Below are 16,048 nucleotides of genomic sequence, written 5' to 3'. Positions count from 1 at the left end.
GCAGGAATTTTTGGGTTTTGTCAATCCGTTTGTGAGATATGGGACATTGAAGCTGAGAAATGGTTGAGAAGACAACAAATTTTTCGCAATTCTCCTGCTCCAAACGCTTAACCAGAATGGGCTAGGGAAAAAATACAAATACCGTTGTAATCGGGCGAGTTTCTACTTTCAGATGCAACAGGAATTTTTGGGTTTGGTCAATCCGTTCGCGAGATATGGGAGTTTGAAGCCAAGAAATGGTTGAGAAGGCATACAATTTTTCGCAATTCTGCTGCTCCAAACGCTTAACCAGAGTGGCCTAGGGAAAAAATACGCATATCGTTGTAATCGGGCGAGTTTCTACTTTCAGATGCAATAGGAATTTTTGGGTTAGGTCAATCCGTTCGCGAGATATGGGACTTTGAAGCTAAGAAATGGTTGAGAAGACAACAAATTTTTCGCAATTCTGCTGCTCCAAACGCTTAACCAGAACGGGCTAGGGAAAAAATACACATACCGTTGTAATCGGGCGAGTTTCTACTTTCACACGCAACAGGAATTTTTGGGTTAGGTCAATCCGTTCGCGAGATATGGGAGTTTGAAGCCAAGAAATGGTTGAGAAGGCATACAATTTTTCGCAATTCTGCTGTTCCGAACGCTTAACCAGAATGGCCTAGGGAAAAATACACATACCGCTGTAGTCGGGCGAGTTTCTACTTTCAGATGCAATAGGAATTTTTGGGTTAGGTCAATCCGTTCGCGAGATATGGCAGTTTGAAGCCAAGAAATGGTTGAGAAGGAAAAAAATTTTTCGCAATTCTGCTGCTCCAAACGCTTAACCAGAACGGGCTAGGGAAAAAATACACATACCGTTGTAATCGGGCGAGTTTCTACTTTCACACGCAACAGGAATTTTTGGGTTAGGTCAATCCGTTCGCGAGATATGGGAGTTTGAAGCCAAGAAATGGTTGAGAAGGCATACAATTTTTCGCAATTCTGCTGTTCCGAACGCTTAACCAGAATGGCCTAGGGAAAAATACACATACCGCTGTAGTCGGGCGAGTTTCTACTTTCAGATGCAATAGGAATTTTTGGGTTAGGTCAATCCGTTCGCGAGATATGGCAGTTTGAAGCCAAGAAATGGTTGAGAAGGAAAAAAACTTTTCGCAATTCTGCTGCTCCAAACGCTTAACCAGAACGGCCTAGGGAAAAAATACACATACCGTTGTAATCGGGCGAGTTTCTACTTTCAGATGCAACAGGAATTTTTGGGTTTGGTCAATCCGTTCGCGAGATATGGGAGTTTGAAGCCAAGAAATGTTTGAGAAGGCATACAATTTTTCGCAATTCTGCTGCTCCAAACGCTTAACCAGAGTGGCCTAGGGAAAAAATACGCATATCGTTGTAATCGGGCGAGTTTCTAGTTTCAGACGCAGCAGGAATTTTTGGGTTTGGTCAATCCGTTCGTGAGATATGGGACTTTGAAGCTAAGAAATGGTTGAGAAGACAACAAATTTTTCGCAATTCTGCTGCTCCAAACGCTTAACCAGAACGGGCTAGGGAAAAAATACGCATACCGTTGTAATCGGGCGAGTTTCTACTTTCACACGCAACAGGAATTTTTGGGTTAGGTCAATCCGTTCGCGAGATATGGGAGTTTGAAGCCAAGAAATGGTTGAGAAGGCATATAATTTTTCGCAATTCTGCTGTTCCGAACGCTTAACCAGAATGGCCTAGGGAAAAATACACATACCGCTGTAGTCGGGCGAGTTTCTACTTTCAGATGCAATAGGAATTTTTGGGTTAGGTCAATCCGTTCGCGAGATATGGCAGTTTGAAGCCAAGAAATGGTTGAGAAGGAAAAAAATTTTTCGCAATTCTGCTGCTCCAAACGCTTAACCAGAATGGGCTAGGGAAAATATACATATACCGTTGTAATCGGGCGTGTTTCTACTTTCACACGCAACAGGAATTTTTGGGTTAGGTCAATCCGTTCGCGAGATATGGGAGTTTGAAGCCAAGAAATGGTTGAGAAGGCATTCAATTTTTCGCAATTCTGCTGATCCGAACGCTTAACCAGAATGGCCTAGGGAAAAATACACATACCGCTGTAATCGGGCGAGTTTCTACTTTCAGACGCAGCAGGAATTTTTGGGTTTGGTCAATCCGTTTGTGAGATATGGGACATTGAAGCTGAGAAATGGTTGAGAAGACAACAAATTTTTCGCAATTCTCCTGCTCCAAACGCTTAACCAGAATGGGCTAGGGAAAAAATACAAATACCGTTGTAATCGGGCGAGTTTCTACTTTCAGATGCAACAGGAATTTATGGGTTTGGTCAATCCGTTCGCGAGATATGGGAGTTTGAAGCCAAGAAATGGTTGAGAAGGCATACAATTTTTCGCAATTCTGCTGCTCCAAACGCTTAACCAGAATGGCCTAGGGAAAAAATACGCATGCCGTTGTAATCGAGCGAGTTTCTACTTTCAGATGCAATAGGAATTTTTGCGTTAGGTCCATCCGTTCGCGAGATATGGGAGTTTGAAGCCAAGAAATGGTAGAGAAGGCAACAAATTTTTCGCAATTCTCCTGCTCCAAACGCTTAACCAGAATGGGCTAGGGAAAAAATACAAATACCGCTGTAATCGGGCGAGTTTCTACTTTCAGACGCAGCAGGAATTTTTGGGTTTTGGTCAATCCGTTTGTGAGATATGGGACATTGAAGCTGAGAAATGGTTGAGAAGACAACAAATTTTTCGCAATTCTCCTGCTCCAAACGCTTAACCAGAATGGGCTAGGGAAAAAATACAAATACCGTTGTAATCGGGCGAGTTTCTACTTTCAGATGCAACAGGAATTTATGGGTTTGGTCAATCCGTTCGCGAGATATGGGAGTTTGAAGCCAAGAAATGGTTGAGAAGGCATACAATTTTTCGCAATTCTGCTGCTCCAAACGCTTAACCAGAATGGCCTAGGGAAAAAATACGCATGCCGTTGTAATCGAGCGAGTTTCTACTTTCAGATGCAATAGGAATTTTTGCGTTAGGTCCATCCGTTCGCGAGATATAGGAGTTTGAAGCCAAGAAATGGTAGAGAAGGCAACAAATTTTTCGCACTTCTGCTGCTCCAAACGCTTAACCAGAATGGCCTAGGGAAAAAATACAAATACCGTTTTAATCGGGCGAGTTTCTACTTCAGACGCAACAGGAATTTTTGGGTTAGGTCAATCCGTTCGCGAGATATTGGAGATTGAAGCCAAGAAATGGTTGAGAAGGCAAAAAATTTTTCGCAATTCTGCTGCTCCAAACGCTTAACCAGAATGGGCTAGGGAAAAAATACACATACCGCTGTAATCGGGCGAGTTTCTACTTTCAGACGCAGCAGGAATTTTTGGGTTTTGTCAATCCGTTTGTGAGATATGGGACATTGAAGCTGAGAAATGGTTGAGAAGACAACAAATTTTTCACAATTCTCCTGCTCCAAACGCTTAACCAGAATGGCCTAGGGAAAAAATACACGTACCGTTGTAATCGGGCGAGTTTCTACTTTCAGATGCAATAGGAATTTTTGGGTTAGGTCAATCCGTTCGCGAGATATGGGATTTGAAACAAAGAAATGGTTGAGAAGGCAAAACATTTTTCGCAATTCTGCTGCTCCAAACGCTTAACCAGAATGGCCTAGTGAAAAAATACGCATATCGTTGTAATCGGGCGAGTTTCTACTTTCAGACGCAGCAGGAATTTTTGGGTTCGGTCAATCCATTCGTGAGATATGGAACTTTGAAGCTAAGAATTGGTTGAGAAGACAACAAATTTTTCGCAATTCTGCTGCTCCAAACGCTTAACCAGAATGGCCTAGGGAAAAAATACAGATACCGTTGTAATCGGGCGAGTTTCTACTTTCACACGCAACAGGAATTTTTGGGTTAGGTCAATCCGTTCGCGAGATATGGGAGTTTGAAGCCAAGAAATGGTTGAGAAGGCATACAATTTTTCGCAATTCTGCTGTTCCGAACGCTTAACCAGAATCGCCTAGGGAAAAATACACATACCGCTGTAATCGGGCGAGTTTCTACTTTCAGATGCAATAGGAATTTTTGGGTTAGGTCAATCCGTTCGCGAGATATTGGAGTTTGAGGCCAAGAAATGGTTGAGAAGGCAAAAAATTTTTCGCAATTCTGCTGCTCCAAACGCTTAACCAGAATGGCCTAGGGAAAAAATACGCATACCGTTGTAATCGAGCGAGTTTCTACTTTCAGATGCAATAGAAGTTTTTGCGTTAGGTCAATCCGTTCGCGAGATATGGGAGTTTGAAGCCAAGAAATGGTTGAGAAGGAAAAAAATCTTTCGCAATTCTGCTGCTCCAAACGCTTAACCAGAAAGGCCTAGGGAAAAAATACACATACCGTTGTAATCGGGCGAGTTTCTACTTTCAGATGCAATAGGAATTTTTGGGTTAGGTCAATCCGTTCGCGAGATATGGGAGTTTGAAGCCAAGAAATGGTTGAGAAGGCAACAAATTTTTCGCAATTGTGCTGCTCCAAACGCTTAACCAGAATGGCCTAGGGAAAAATACACATACCGCTGTAATCGGGCGAGTTTCTACTTTCAGACGCAGCAGGAATTTTTGGGTTTGGTCAATCCGTTTGTGAGATATGGGACATTGAAGCTGAGAAATGGTTGAGAAGACAACAAATTTTTCGCAATTCTCCTGCTCCAAACGCTTAACCAGAATGGGCTAGGGAAAAAATACGCATATCGTTGTAATCGGGCGAGTTTCTACTTTCAGATGCAATAGGAATTTTTGGGTTAGGTCAATCCGTTCGCGAGATATGGGAGTTTGAATCTAAGAAATGGTTGAGAAGACAACAAATTTTTCGCTCTTCTGCTGCTCCAAACGCTTAACCAGAACGGCCAAGGGAAAAGATACACATACCGCTGTAATCGGGCGAGTTTCTACTTTCAGATGCAATAGGAATTTTTGGGTTAGGTCAATCCGTTCGCGAGATATTGGAGTTTGAGGCCAAGAAATGGTTGAGAAGGCAAAAAATTTTTCGCAATTCTGCTGCTCCAAACGCTTAACCAGAATGGCCTAGGGAAAAAATACGCATACCGTTGTAATCGAGCGAGTTTCTACTTTCAGATGCAATAGGAATTTTTGCGTTAGGTCAATCCGTTCGCGAGATATGGGAGTTTGAAGCCAAGAAATGGTAGAGAAGGCAACAAATTTTTCGCACTTCTGCTGCTCCAAACGCTTAACCAGAATGGCCTAGGGAAAAAATACAAATACCGTTGTAATCGGGCGAGTTTCTACTTCAGACGCAACAGGAATTTTTGGGTTAGGTCAATCCGTTCGCGAGATATTGGAGATTGAAGCCAAGAAATGGTTGAGAAGGCAAAAAATTTTTCGCAATTCTGCTGCTCCAAACGCTTAACCAGAATGGCCTAGGGAAAAAATACACATACCGCTGTAATCGGGCGAGTTTCTACTTTCAGACGCAGCAGGAATTTTTGGGTTTTGTCAATCCGTTTGTGAGATATGGGACATTGAAGCTGAGAAATGGTTGAGAAGACAACAAATTTTTCGCAATTCTCCTGCTCCAAACGCTTAACCAGAATGGGCTAGGGAAAAAATACAAATACCGTTGTAATCGGGCGAGTTTCTACTTTCAGATGCAACAGGAATTTTTGGGTTTGGTCAATCCGTTCGCGAGATATGGGAGTTTGAAGCCAAGAAATGGTTGAGAAGGCATACAATTTTTCGCAATTCTGCTGCTCCAAACGCTTAACCAGAGTGGTCTAGGGAAAAAATACGCATATCGTTGTAATCGGGCGAGTTTCTACTTTCAGACGCAGCAGGAATTTTTGGGTTTTGTCAATCCGTTTGTGAGATATGGGACATTGAAGCTGAGAAATGGTTGAGAAGACAACAAATTTTTCGCAATTCTCCTGCTCCAAACGCTTAACCAGAATGGGCTAGGGAAAAAATACAAATACCGTTGTAATCGGGCGAGTTTCTACTTTCAGATGCAACAGGAATTTTTGGGTTTGGTCAATCCGTTCGCGAGATATGGGAGTTTGAACCCAAGAAATGGTTGAGAAGGAAAAAAATTTTTCGCAATTCTGCTGCTCCAAACGCTTAACCAGAATGGCCTAGGGAAAAAATACACATACCGCTGTAATCGGGCGAGTTTCTACTTTCAGACGCAGCAGGAATTTTTGGGTTTTGTCAATCCGTTTGTGAGATATGGGACATTGAAGCTGAGAAATGGTTGAGAAGACAACAAATTTTTCGCAATTCTCCTGCTCCAAACGCTTAACCAGAATGGGCTAGGGAAAAAATACAAATACCGTTGTAATCGGGCGAGTTTCTACTTTCAGATGCAACAGGAATTTTTGGGTTTGGTCAATCCGTTCGCGAGATATGGGAGTTTGAAGCCAAGAAATGGTTGAGAAGGCATACAATTTTTCGCAATTCTGCTGCTCCAAACGCTTAACCAGAGTGGTCTAGGGAAAAAATACGCATATCGTTGTAATCGGGCGAGTTTCTACTTTCAGACGCAGCAGGAATTTTTGGGTTTTGTCAATCCGTTTGTGAGATATGGGACATTGAAGCTGAGAAATGGTTGAGAAGACAACAAATTTTTCGCAATTCTCCTGCTCCAAACGCTTAACCAGAATGGGCTAGGGAAAAAATACAAATACCGTTGTAATCGGGCGAGTTTCTACTTTCAGATGCAACAGGAATTTTTGGGTTTGGTCAATCCGTTCGCGAGATATGGGAGTTTGAACCCAAGAAATGGTTGAGAAGGAAAAAAATTTTTCGCAATTCTGCTGCTCCAAACGCTTAACCAGAACGGCCTAGGGAAAAAATACACATACCGTTGTAATCGGGCGAGTTTCTACTTTCAGATGCAATAGGAATTTTTGGGTTAAGTCAATCCGTTCGCGAGATATGGGAGTTTGTAGACAGGAAATGGTTGAGAAGGCAAAAAATTTTTCGCAATTCTGCGCTCCAAACGCTTAACCAGAATGGGCTAGGGAAAAAATACACATACCGTTGTAATCGGGCGTGTTTCTACTTTCACACGCAACATGAATTTTTGGGTTAGGTCAATCCGTTCGCGAGATATGGGAGTTTGAAGCCAAGAAATGGTTGAGAAGGCAAAAAATTTTTCGCAATTCTGCTGCTCCAGACGCTTAACCAGAATGGCCTAGGGAAAAAATACACATACCGCTGTAATCGGGCGAGTTTCTACTTTCAGACGCAGCAGGAATTTTTGGGTTTTGTCAATCCGTTTGTGAGATATGGGACATTGAAGCTGAGAAATGGTTGAGAAGACAACAAATTTTTCGCAATTCTCCTGCTCCAAACGCTTAACCAGAATGGGCTAGGGAAAAAATACAAATACCGTTGTAATCGGGCGAGTTTCTACTTTCAGATGCAACAGGAATTTTTGGGTTTGGTCAATCCGTTCGCGAGATATGGGAGTTTGAAGCCAAGAAATGGTTGAGAAGGCATACAATTTTTCGCAATTCTGCTGCTCCAAACGCTTAACCAGAGTGGCCTAGGGAAAAAATACAAATACCGTTTTAATCGGGCGAGTTTCTACTTCAGACGCAACAGGAATTTTTGGGTTAGGTCAATCCGTTCGCGAGATATTGGAGATTGAAGCCAAGAAATGGTTGAGAAGGCAAAAAATTTTTCGCAATTCTGCTGCTCCAAACGCTTAACCAGAATGGGCTAGGGAAAAAATACACATACCGCTGTAATCGGGCGAGTTTCTACTTTCAGACGCAGCAGGAATTTTTGGGTTTTGTCAATCCGTTTGTGAGATATGGGACATTGAAGCTGAGAAATGGTTGAGAAGACAACAAATTTTTCGCAATTCTCCTGCTCCAAACGCTTAACCAGAATGGCCTAGGGAAAAAATACACGTACCGTTGTAATCGGGCGAGTTTCTACTTTCAGATGCAATTGGAATTTTTGGGTTAGGTCAATCCGTTCGCGAGATATGGGATTTGAAACAAAGAAATGGTTGAGAAGGCAAAACATTTTTCGCAATTCTGCTGCTCCAAACGCTTAACCAGAATGGCCTAGTTAAAAAATACGCATATCGTTGTAATCGGGCAAGTTTCTACTTTCACACGCAACAGGAATTTTTGGGTTAGGTCAATCCGTTCGCGAGATATGGGAGTTTGAAGCCAAGAAATGGTTGAGAAGGCATACAATTTTTCGCAATTCTGCTGTTCCGAACGCTTAACCAGAATCGCCTAGGGAAAAATACACATACCGCTGTAATCGGGCGAGTTTCTACTTTCAGATGCAATAGGAATTTTTGGGTTAGGTCAATCCGTTCGCGAGATATTGGAGTTTGAGGCCAAGAAATGGTTGAGAAGGCAAAAAATTTTTCGCAATTCTGCTGCTCCAAACGCTTAACCAGAATGGCCTAGGGAAAAAATACGCATACCGTTGTAATCGAGCGAGTTTCTACTTTCAGATGCAATAGGAATTTTTGCGTTAGGTCAATCCGTTCGCGAGATATTGGAGTTTGAAGCCAAGAAATGGTTGAGAAGGAAAAAAATCTTTCGCAATTCTGCTGCTCCAAACGCTTAACCAGAAAGGCCTAGGGAAAAAATACACATACCGTTGTAATCGGGCGAGTTTCTACTTTCAGATGCAATAGGAATTTTTGGGTTAGGTCAATCCGTTCGCGAGATATGGGAGTTTGAAGACAAGAAATGGTTGAGAAGGCAAAAAGTTTTTCGCAATTGTGCTGCTCCAAACGCTTAACCAGAATGGCCTAGGGAAAAATACACATACCGCTGTAATCGGGGGAGTTTCTACTTTCAGATGCAATAGGAATTTTTGGGTTAAGTCAATCCGTTCGCGAGATATGGGAGTTTGTAGACAGGAAATGGTTGAGAAGGCAAAAAATTTTTCGCAATTCTGCGCACCAAACGCTTAACCAGAATGGGCTAGGGAAAAAATACACATACCGTTGTAATCGGGCGTGTTTCTACTTTCACACGCAACATGAATTTTTGGGTTAGGTCAATCCGTTCGCGAGATATGGGAGTTTGAAGCCAAGAAATGGTTGAGAAGGCAAAAAATTTTTCGCAATTCTGCTGCTCCAGACGCTTAACCAGAATGGCCTAGGGAAAAAATACACATACCGCTGTAATCGGGCGAGTTTCTACTTTCAGACGCAGCAGGAATTTTTGGGTTTTGTCAATCCGTTTGTGAGATATGGGACATTGAAGCTGAGAAATGGTTGAGAAGACAACAAATTTTTCGCAATTCTCCTGCTCCAAACGCTTAACCAGAATGGGCTAGGGAAAAAATACAAATACCGTTGTAATCGGGCGAGTTTCTACTTTCAGATGCAACAGGAATTTTTGGGTTTGGTCAATCCGTTCGCGAGATATGGGAGTTTGAAGCCAAGAAATGGTTGAGAAGGCATACAATTTTTCGCAATTCTGCTGCTCCAAACGCTTAACCAGAGTGGCCTAGGGAAAAAATACGCATATCGTTGTAATCGGGCGAGTTTCTACTTTCAGATGCAATAGGAATTTTTGGGTTAGGTCAATCCGTTCGCGAGATATGGGACTTTGAAGCTCTGAAATGGTTGAGAAGACAACAAATTTTTCGCAATTCTGCTGCTCCAAACGCTTAACCAGAACGGGCTAGGGAAAAAATACACATACCGTTGTAATCGGGCGAGTTTCTACTTTCACACGCAACAGGAATTTTTGGGTTAGGTCAATCCGTTCGCGAGATATGGGAGTTTGAAGCCAAGAAATGGTTGAGAAGGCATACAATTTTTCGCAATTCTGCTGTTCCGAACGCTTAACCAGAACGGGCTAGGGAAAAAATACACATACCGTTGTAATCGGGCGAGTTTCTACTTTCAGATGCAATAGGAATTTTTGGGTTAGGTCAATCCGTTCGCGAGATATGGCAGTTTGAAGCCAAGAAATGGTTGAGAAGGCATACAATTTTTCGCAATTCTGCTGTTCCGAACGCTTAACCAGAATGGCCTAGGGAAAAATACACATACCGCTGTAGTCGGGCGAGTTTCCACTTTCAGATGCAATAGGAATTTTTGGGTTAGGTCAATCCGTTCGCGAGATATGGCAGTTTGAAGCCAAGAAATGGTTGAGAAGGAAAAAAATTTTTCGCAATTCTGCTGCTCCAAACGCTTAACCAGAACGGGCTAGGGAAAAAATACACATACCGTTGTAATCGGGCGAGTTTCTACTTTCACACGCAACAGGAATTTTTGGGTTAGGTCAATCCGTTCGCGAGATATGGGAGTTTGAAGCCAAGAAATGGTTGAGAAGGCATACAATTTTTCGCAATTCTGCTGTTCCGAACGCTTAACCAGAATGGCCTAGGGAAAAATACACATACCGCTGTAGTCGGGCGAGTTTCTACTTTCAGATGCAATAGGAATTTTTGGGTTAGGTCAATCCGTTCGCGAGATATGGCAGTTTGAATCCAAGAAATGGTTGAGAAGGAAAAAAACTTTTCGCAATTCTGCTGCTCCAAACGCTTAACCTGAACGGCCTAGGGAAAAAATACACATACCGTTGTAATCGGGCGAGTTTCTACTTTCAGATGCAATAGGAATTTTTGGGTTAGGTCAATCCGTTCGCGAGATATGGGAGTTTGTAGACAAGAAATGGTTGAGAAGGCAAAAAATTTTTCGCAATTCTGCTGCTCCAAACGCTTAACCAGAATGGGCTAGGGAAAAAATACATATACCGTTGTAATCGGGCGTGTTTCTACTTTCACACGCAACAGGAATTTTTGGGTTGGGTCAATCCGTTCGCGAGATATGGGAGTTTGAAGCCAAGAAATGGTTGAGAAGGCATACAATTTTTCGCAATTCTGCTGATCCGAACGCTTAACCAGAATGGCCTAGGGAAAAATACACATACCGCTGTAATCGGGCGAGTTTCTACTTTCAGACGCAGCAGGAATTTTTGGGTTTGGTCAATCCGTTTGTGAGATATGGGACATTGAAGCTGAGAAATGGTTGAGAAGACAACAAATTTTTCGCAATTCTCCTGCTCCAAACGCTTAACCAGAATGGGCTAGGGAAAAAATACGCATATCTTTGTAATCGGGCGAGTTTCTACTTTCAGATGCAATAGGAATTTTTGGGTTAGGTCAATCCGTTCGCGAGATATGGGAGTTTGAAGACAAGAAATGGTTGAGAAGGCAAAAAGTTTTTCGCAATTGTGCTGCTCCAATCGCTTAACCAGAATGGCCTAGGGAAAAAATACACGTACCGTTGTAATCGGGCGAGTTTCTACTTTCAGATGCAATAGGAATTTTTGGGTTAGGTCAATCCGTTCGCGAGATATTGGAGTTTGAAGCCAAGAAATGGTTGAGAAGGCAAAAAATTTTTCGCAATTCTGCTGCTCCAAACGCTTAACCAGAATGGCCTAGGGAAAAAATACGCATACCGTTGTAATCGAGCGAGTTTCTACTTTCAGATGCAATAGGAATTTTTGCGTTAGTTCCATCCGTTCGCGAGATATGGGAGTTTGAAGCCAAGAAATGGTAGAGAAGGCAACAAATTTTTCGCAATTCTGCTGCTCCAAACGCTTAACCAGAATGGGCTAGGGAAAAAATACATATACCGTTGTAATCGGGCGTGTTTCTACTTTCACACGCAACAGGAATTTTTGGGTTAGGTCAATCCGTTCGCGAGATATGGGAGTTTGAAGCCAAGAAATGGTTGAGAAGGCATTCAATTTTTCGCAATTCTGCTGATCCGAACGCTTAACCAGAATGGCCTAGGGAAAAATACACATACCGCTGTAATCGGGCGAGTTTCTACTTTCAGACGCAGCAGGAATTTTTGGGTTTGGTCAATCCGTTTGTGAGATATGGGACATTGAAGCTGAGAAATGGTTGAGAAGACAACAAATTTTTCGCAATTCTACTGCTCCAAACGCTTAACCAGAATGGGCTAGGGAAAAAATACAAATACCGTTGTAATCGGGCGAGTTTCTACTTTCAGATGCAACAGGAATTTATGGGTTTGGTCAATCCGTTCGCGAGATATGGGAGTTTGAAGCCAAGAAATGGTTGAGAAGGCATACAATTTTTCGCAATTCTGCTGCTCCAAACGCTTAACCAGAATGGCCTAGGGAAAAAATACACATACCGCTGTAGTCGGGCGAGTTTCTACTTTCAGATGCAATAGGAATTTTTGTGTTAGGTCAATCCGTTCGCGAGATATGGCAGTTTGAAGCCAAGAAATGGTTGAGAAGGAAAAAAATTTTTCGTAATTCTGCTGCTCCAAACGCTTAACCAGAACGGCCTAGGGAAAAAATACACATACCGTTGTAATCGGGCGAGTTTCTACTTTCAGATGCAATAGGAATTTTTGGGTTAGGTCAATCCGTTCGCGAGATATGGGAGTTTGTAGACAAGAAATGGTTGAGAAGGCAAAAAATTTTCCGCAATTCTGCTGCTCCGAACGCTTAATCAGAATGGCCTAGGGAAAAAATACACATACCGTTGTAATCGGGCGAGTTTCTACTTTCAGAAGCAATAGGAATTTTTGGGTTAGGTCAATCCGTTCGCGAGATATGGGACATTGAAGCCAAGAAATGGTAGAGAAGGCAGAAAGTTTTTCACAATTCTGCTGCTCCAAACGCTTAACCAGAATGGCCTAGGGAAAAAATACACATACCGTTGTAATCGGGCGAGTTTCTACTTTCAGATGCAATAGGAATTTTTGGGTTAGGTCAATCCGTTCGCGAGATATTGGAGTTTGAAGCCAAGAAATGGTTGAGAAGGCAAAAAATTTTTCGCAATTCTGCTTCTCCAAACGCTTAACCAGAATGGCCTAGGGAAAAAATACACGTACCGTTGTAATCGGGCGAGTTTCTACTTTCAGATGGAATAGGAATTTTTGGGTTAGGTCAATCCGTTCGCGAGATATTGGAGTTTGAAGCCAAGAAATGGTTGAGAAGGCAAAAAATTTTTCGCAATTCTGCTGCTCCAAACGCTTAACCAGAATGGCCTAGGGAAAAAATACGCATACCGTTGTAATCGAGCGAGTTTCTACTTTCAGTTGCAATAGGAATTTTTGCGTTAGGTCCATCCGTTCGCGAGATACGGGAGTTTGAAGCCAAGAAATGGTAGAGAAGGCAACAAATTTTTCGCACTTCTGCTGCTCCAAACGCTTAACCAGAATGGCCTAGGGAAAAAATACACATACCGCTGTAGTCGGGCGAGTTTCTACTTTCAGATGCAATAGGAATTTTTGTGTTAGGTCAATCCGTTCGCGAGATATGGCAGTTTGAAGCCAAGAAATGGTTGAGAAGGCATACAATTTTTCGCAATTCTGCTGATCCGAACGCTTAACCAGAATGGCCTAGGGAAAAATACACATACCGCTGTAATCGGGCGAGTTTCTACTTTCAGACGCAGCAGGAATTTTTGGGTTTGGTCAATCCGTTTGTGAGATATGGGACATTGAAGCTGAGAAATGGTTGAGAAGACAACAAATTTTTCGCAATTCTCCTGCTCCAAACGCTTAACCAGAATGGGCTAGGGAAAAAATACGCATACCGTTGTAATCGAGCGAGTTTCTACTTTCAGATGCAATAGGAATTTTTGCGTTAGGTCCATCCGTTCGCGAGATATGGGAGTTTGAAGCCAAGAAATGGTAGAGAAGGCAACAAATTTTTCGCAATTCTGCTGCTCCAAACGCTTAACCAGAATGGGCTAGGGAAAAAATACATATACCGTTGTAATCGGGCGTGTTTCTACTTTCACACGCAACAGGAATTTTTGGGTTAGGTCAATCCGTTCGCGAGATATGGGAGTTTGAAGCCAAGAAATGGTTGAGAAGGCATTCAATTTTTCGCAATTCTGCTGATCCGAACGCTTAACCAGAATGGCCTAGGGAAAAATACACATACCGCTGTAATCGGGCGAGTTTCTACTTTCAGACGCAGCAGGAATTTTTGGGTTTGGTCAATCCGTTTGTGAGATATGGGACATTGAAGCTGAGAAATGGTTGAGAAGACAACAAATTTTTCGCAATTCTACTGCTCCAAACGCTTAACCAGAATGGGCTAGGGAAAAAATACAAATACCGTTGTAATCGGGCGAGTTTCTACTTTCAGATGCAACAGGAATTTATGGGTTTGGTCAATCCGTTCGCGAGATATGGGAGTTTGAAGCCAAGAAATGGTTGAGAAGGCATACAATTTTTCGCAATTCTGCTGCTCCAAACGCTTAACCAGAATGGCCTAGGGAAAAAATACACATACCGCTGTAGTCGGGCGAGTTTCTACTTTCAGATGCAATAGGAATTTTTGTGTTAGGTCAATCCGTTCGCGAGATATGGCAGTTTGAAGCCAAGAAATGGTTGAGAAGGAAAAAAATTTTTCGTAATTCTGCTGCTCCAAACGCTTAACCAGAACGGCCTAGGGAAAAAATACACATACCGTTGTAATCGGGCGAGTTTCTACTTTCAGATGCAATAGGAATTTTTGGGTTAGGTCAATCCGTTCGCGAGATATGGGAGTTTGTAGACAAGAAATGGTTGAGAAGGCAAAAAATTTTTCGCAATTCTGCTGCTCCGAACGCTTAATCAGAATGGCCTAGGGAAAAAATACACATACCGTTGTAATCGGGCGAGTTTCTACTTTCAGAAGCAATAGGAATTTTTGGGTTAGGTCAATCCGTTCGCGAGATATGGGACATTGAAGCCAAGAAATGGTAGAGAAGGCAGAAAGTTTTTCACAATTCTGCTGCTCCAAACGCTTAACCAGAATGGCCTAGGGAAAAAATACACATACCGTTGTAATCGGGCGAGTTTCTACTTTCAGATGCAATAGGAATTTTTGGGTTAGGTCAATCCGTTCGCGAGATATTGGAGTTTGAAGCCAAGAAATGGTTGAGAAGGCAAAAAATTTTTCGCAATTCTGCTTCTCCAAACGCTTAACCAGAATGGCCTAGGGAAAAAATACACGTACCGTTGTAATCGGGCGAGTTTCTACTTTCAGATGGAATAGGAATTTTTGGGTTAGGTCAATCCGTTCGCGAGATATTGGAGTTTGAAGCCAAGAAATGGTTGAGAAGGCAAAAAATTTTTCGCAATTCTGCTGCTCCAAACGCTTAACCAGAATGGCCTAGGGAAAAAATACGCATACCGTTGTAATCGAGCGAGTTTCTACTTTCAGATGCAATAGGAATTTTTGCGTTAGGTCCATCCGTTCGCGAGATATGGGAGTTTGAAGCCAAGAAATGGTAGAGAAGGCAACAAATTTTTCGCACTTCTGCTGCTCCAAACGCTTAACCAGAATGGCCTAGGGAAAAAATACACATACCGCTGTAGTCGGGCGAGTTTCTACTTTCAGATGCAATAGGAATTTTTGTGTTAGGTCAATCCGTTCGCGAGATATGGCAGTTTGAAGCCAAGAAATGGTTGAGAAGGAAAAAAATTTTTCGTAATTCTGCTGCTCCAAACGCTTAACCAGAACGGCCTAGGGAAAAAATACACATACCGTTGTAATCGGGCGAGTTTCTACTTTCAGATGCAATAGGAATTTTTGGGTTAGGTCAATCCGTTCGCGAGATATGGGAGTTTGTAGACAAGAAATGGTTGAGAAGGCAAAAAATTTTTCGCAATTCTGCTGCTCCGAACGCTTAATCAGAATGGCCTAGGGAAAAAATACACATACCGTTGTAATCGGGCGAGTTTCAACTTTCAGATGCAATAGGAATTTTTGGGTTAGGTCAAGCCGTTCGCGAGATATGGGACTTTGAAGCCAAGAAATGGTAGAGAAGGCAGAAAATTTTTCACAATTCTGCTGCTCCAAACGCTTAACCAGAATGGCCTAGGGAAAAAATACACATACCGTTGTAATCGGGCGAGTTTCTACTTTCAGATGCAATAGGAATTTTTGGGTTAGGTCAATCCGTTCGCGAGATATTGGAGTTTGAAGCCAAGAAATGGTTGAGAAGGCAAAAAATTTTTCGCAATTCTGCTTCTCCAAACGCTTAACCAGAATGGCCTAGGGAAAAAATACAC

This window comes from Ptiloglossa arizonensis, chromosome 10 (genome assembly GCF_051014685.1).
Source record: "Ptiloglossa arizonensis isolate GNS036 chromosome 10, iyPtiAriz1_principal, whole genome shotgun sequence".
NCBI classification, from domain to species: Eukaryota; Metazoa; Arthropoda; class Insecta; order Hymenoptera; family Colletidae; genus Ptiloglossa; species Ptiloglossa arizonensis.
The sequence above is the reverse complement of the archived record's forward strand: the minus strand, read 5'-3'. Positions refer to the sequence as shown.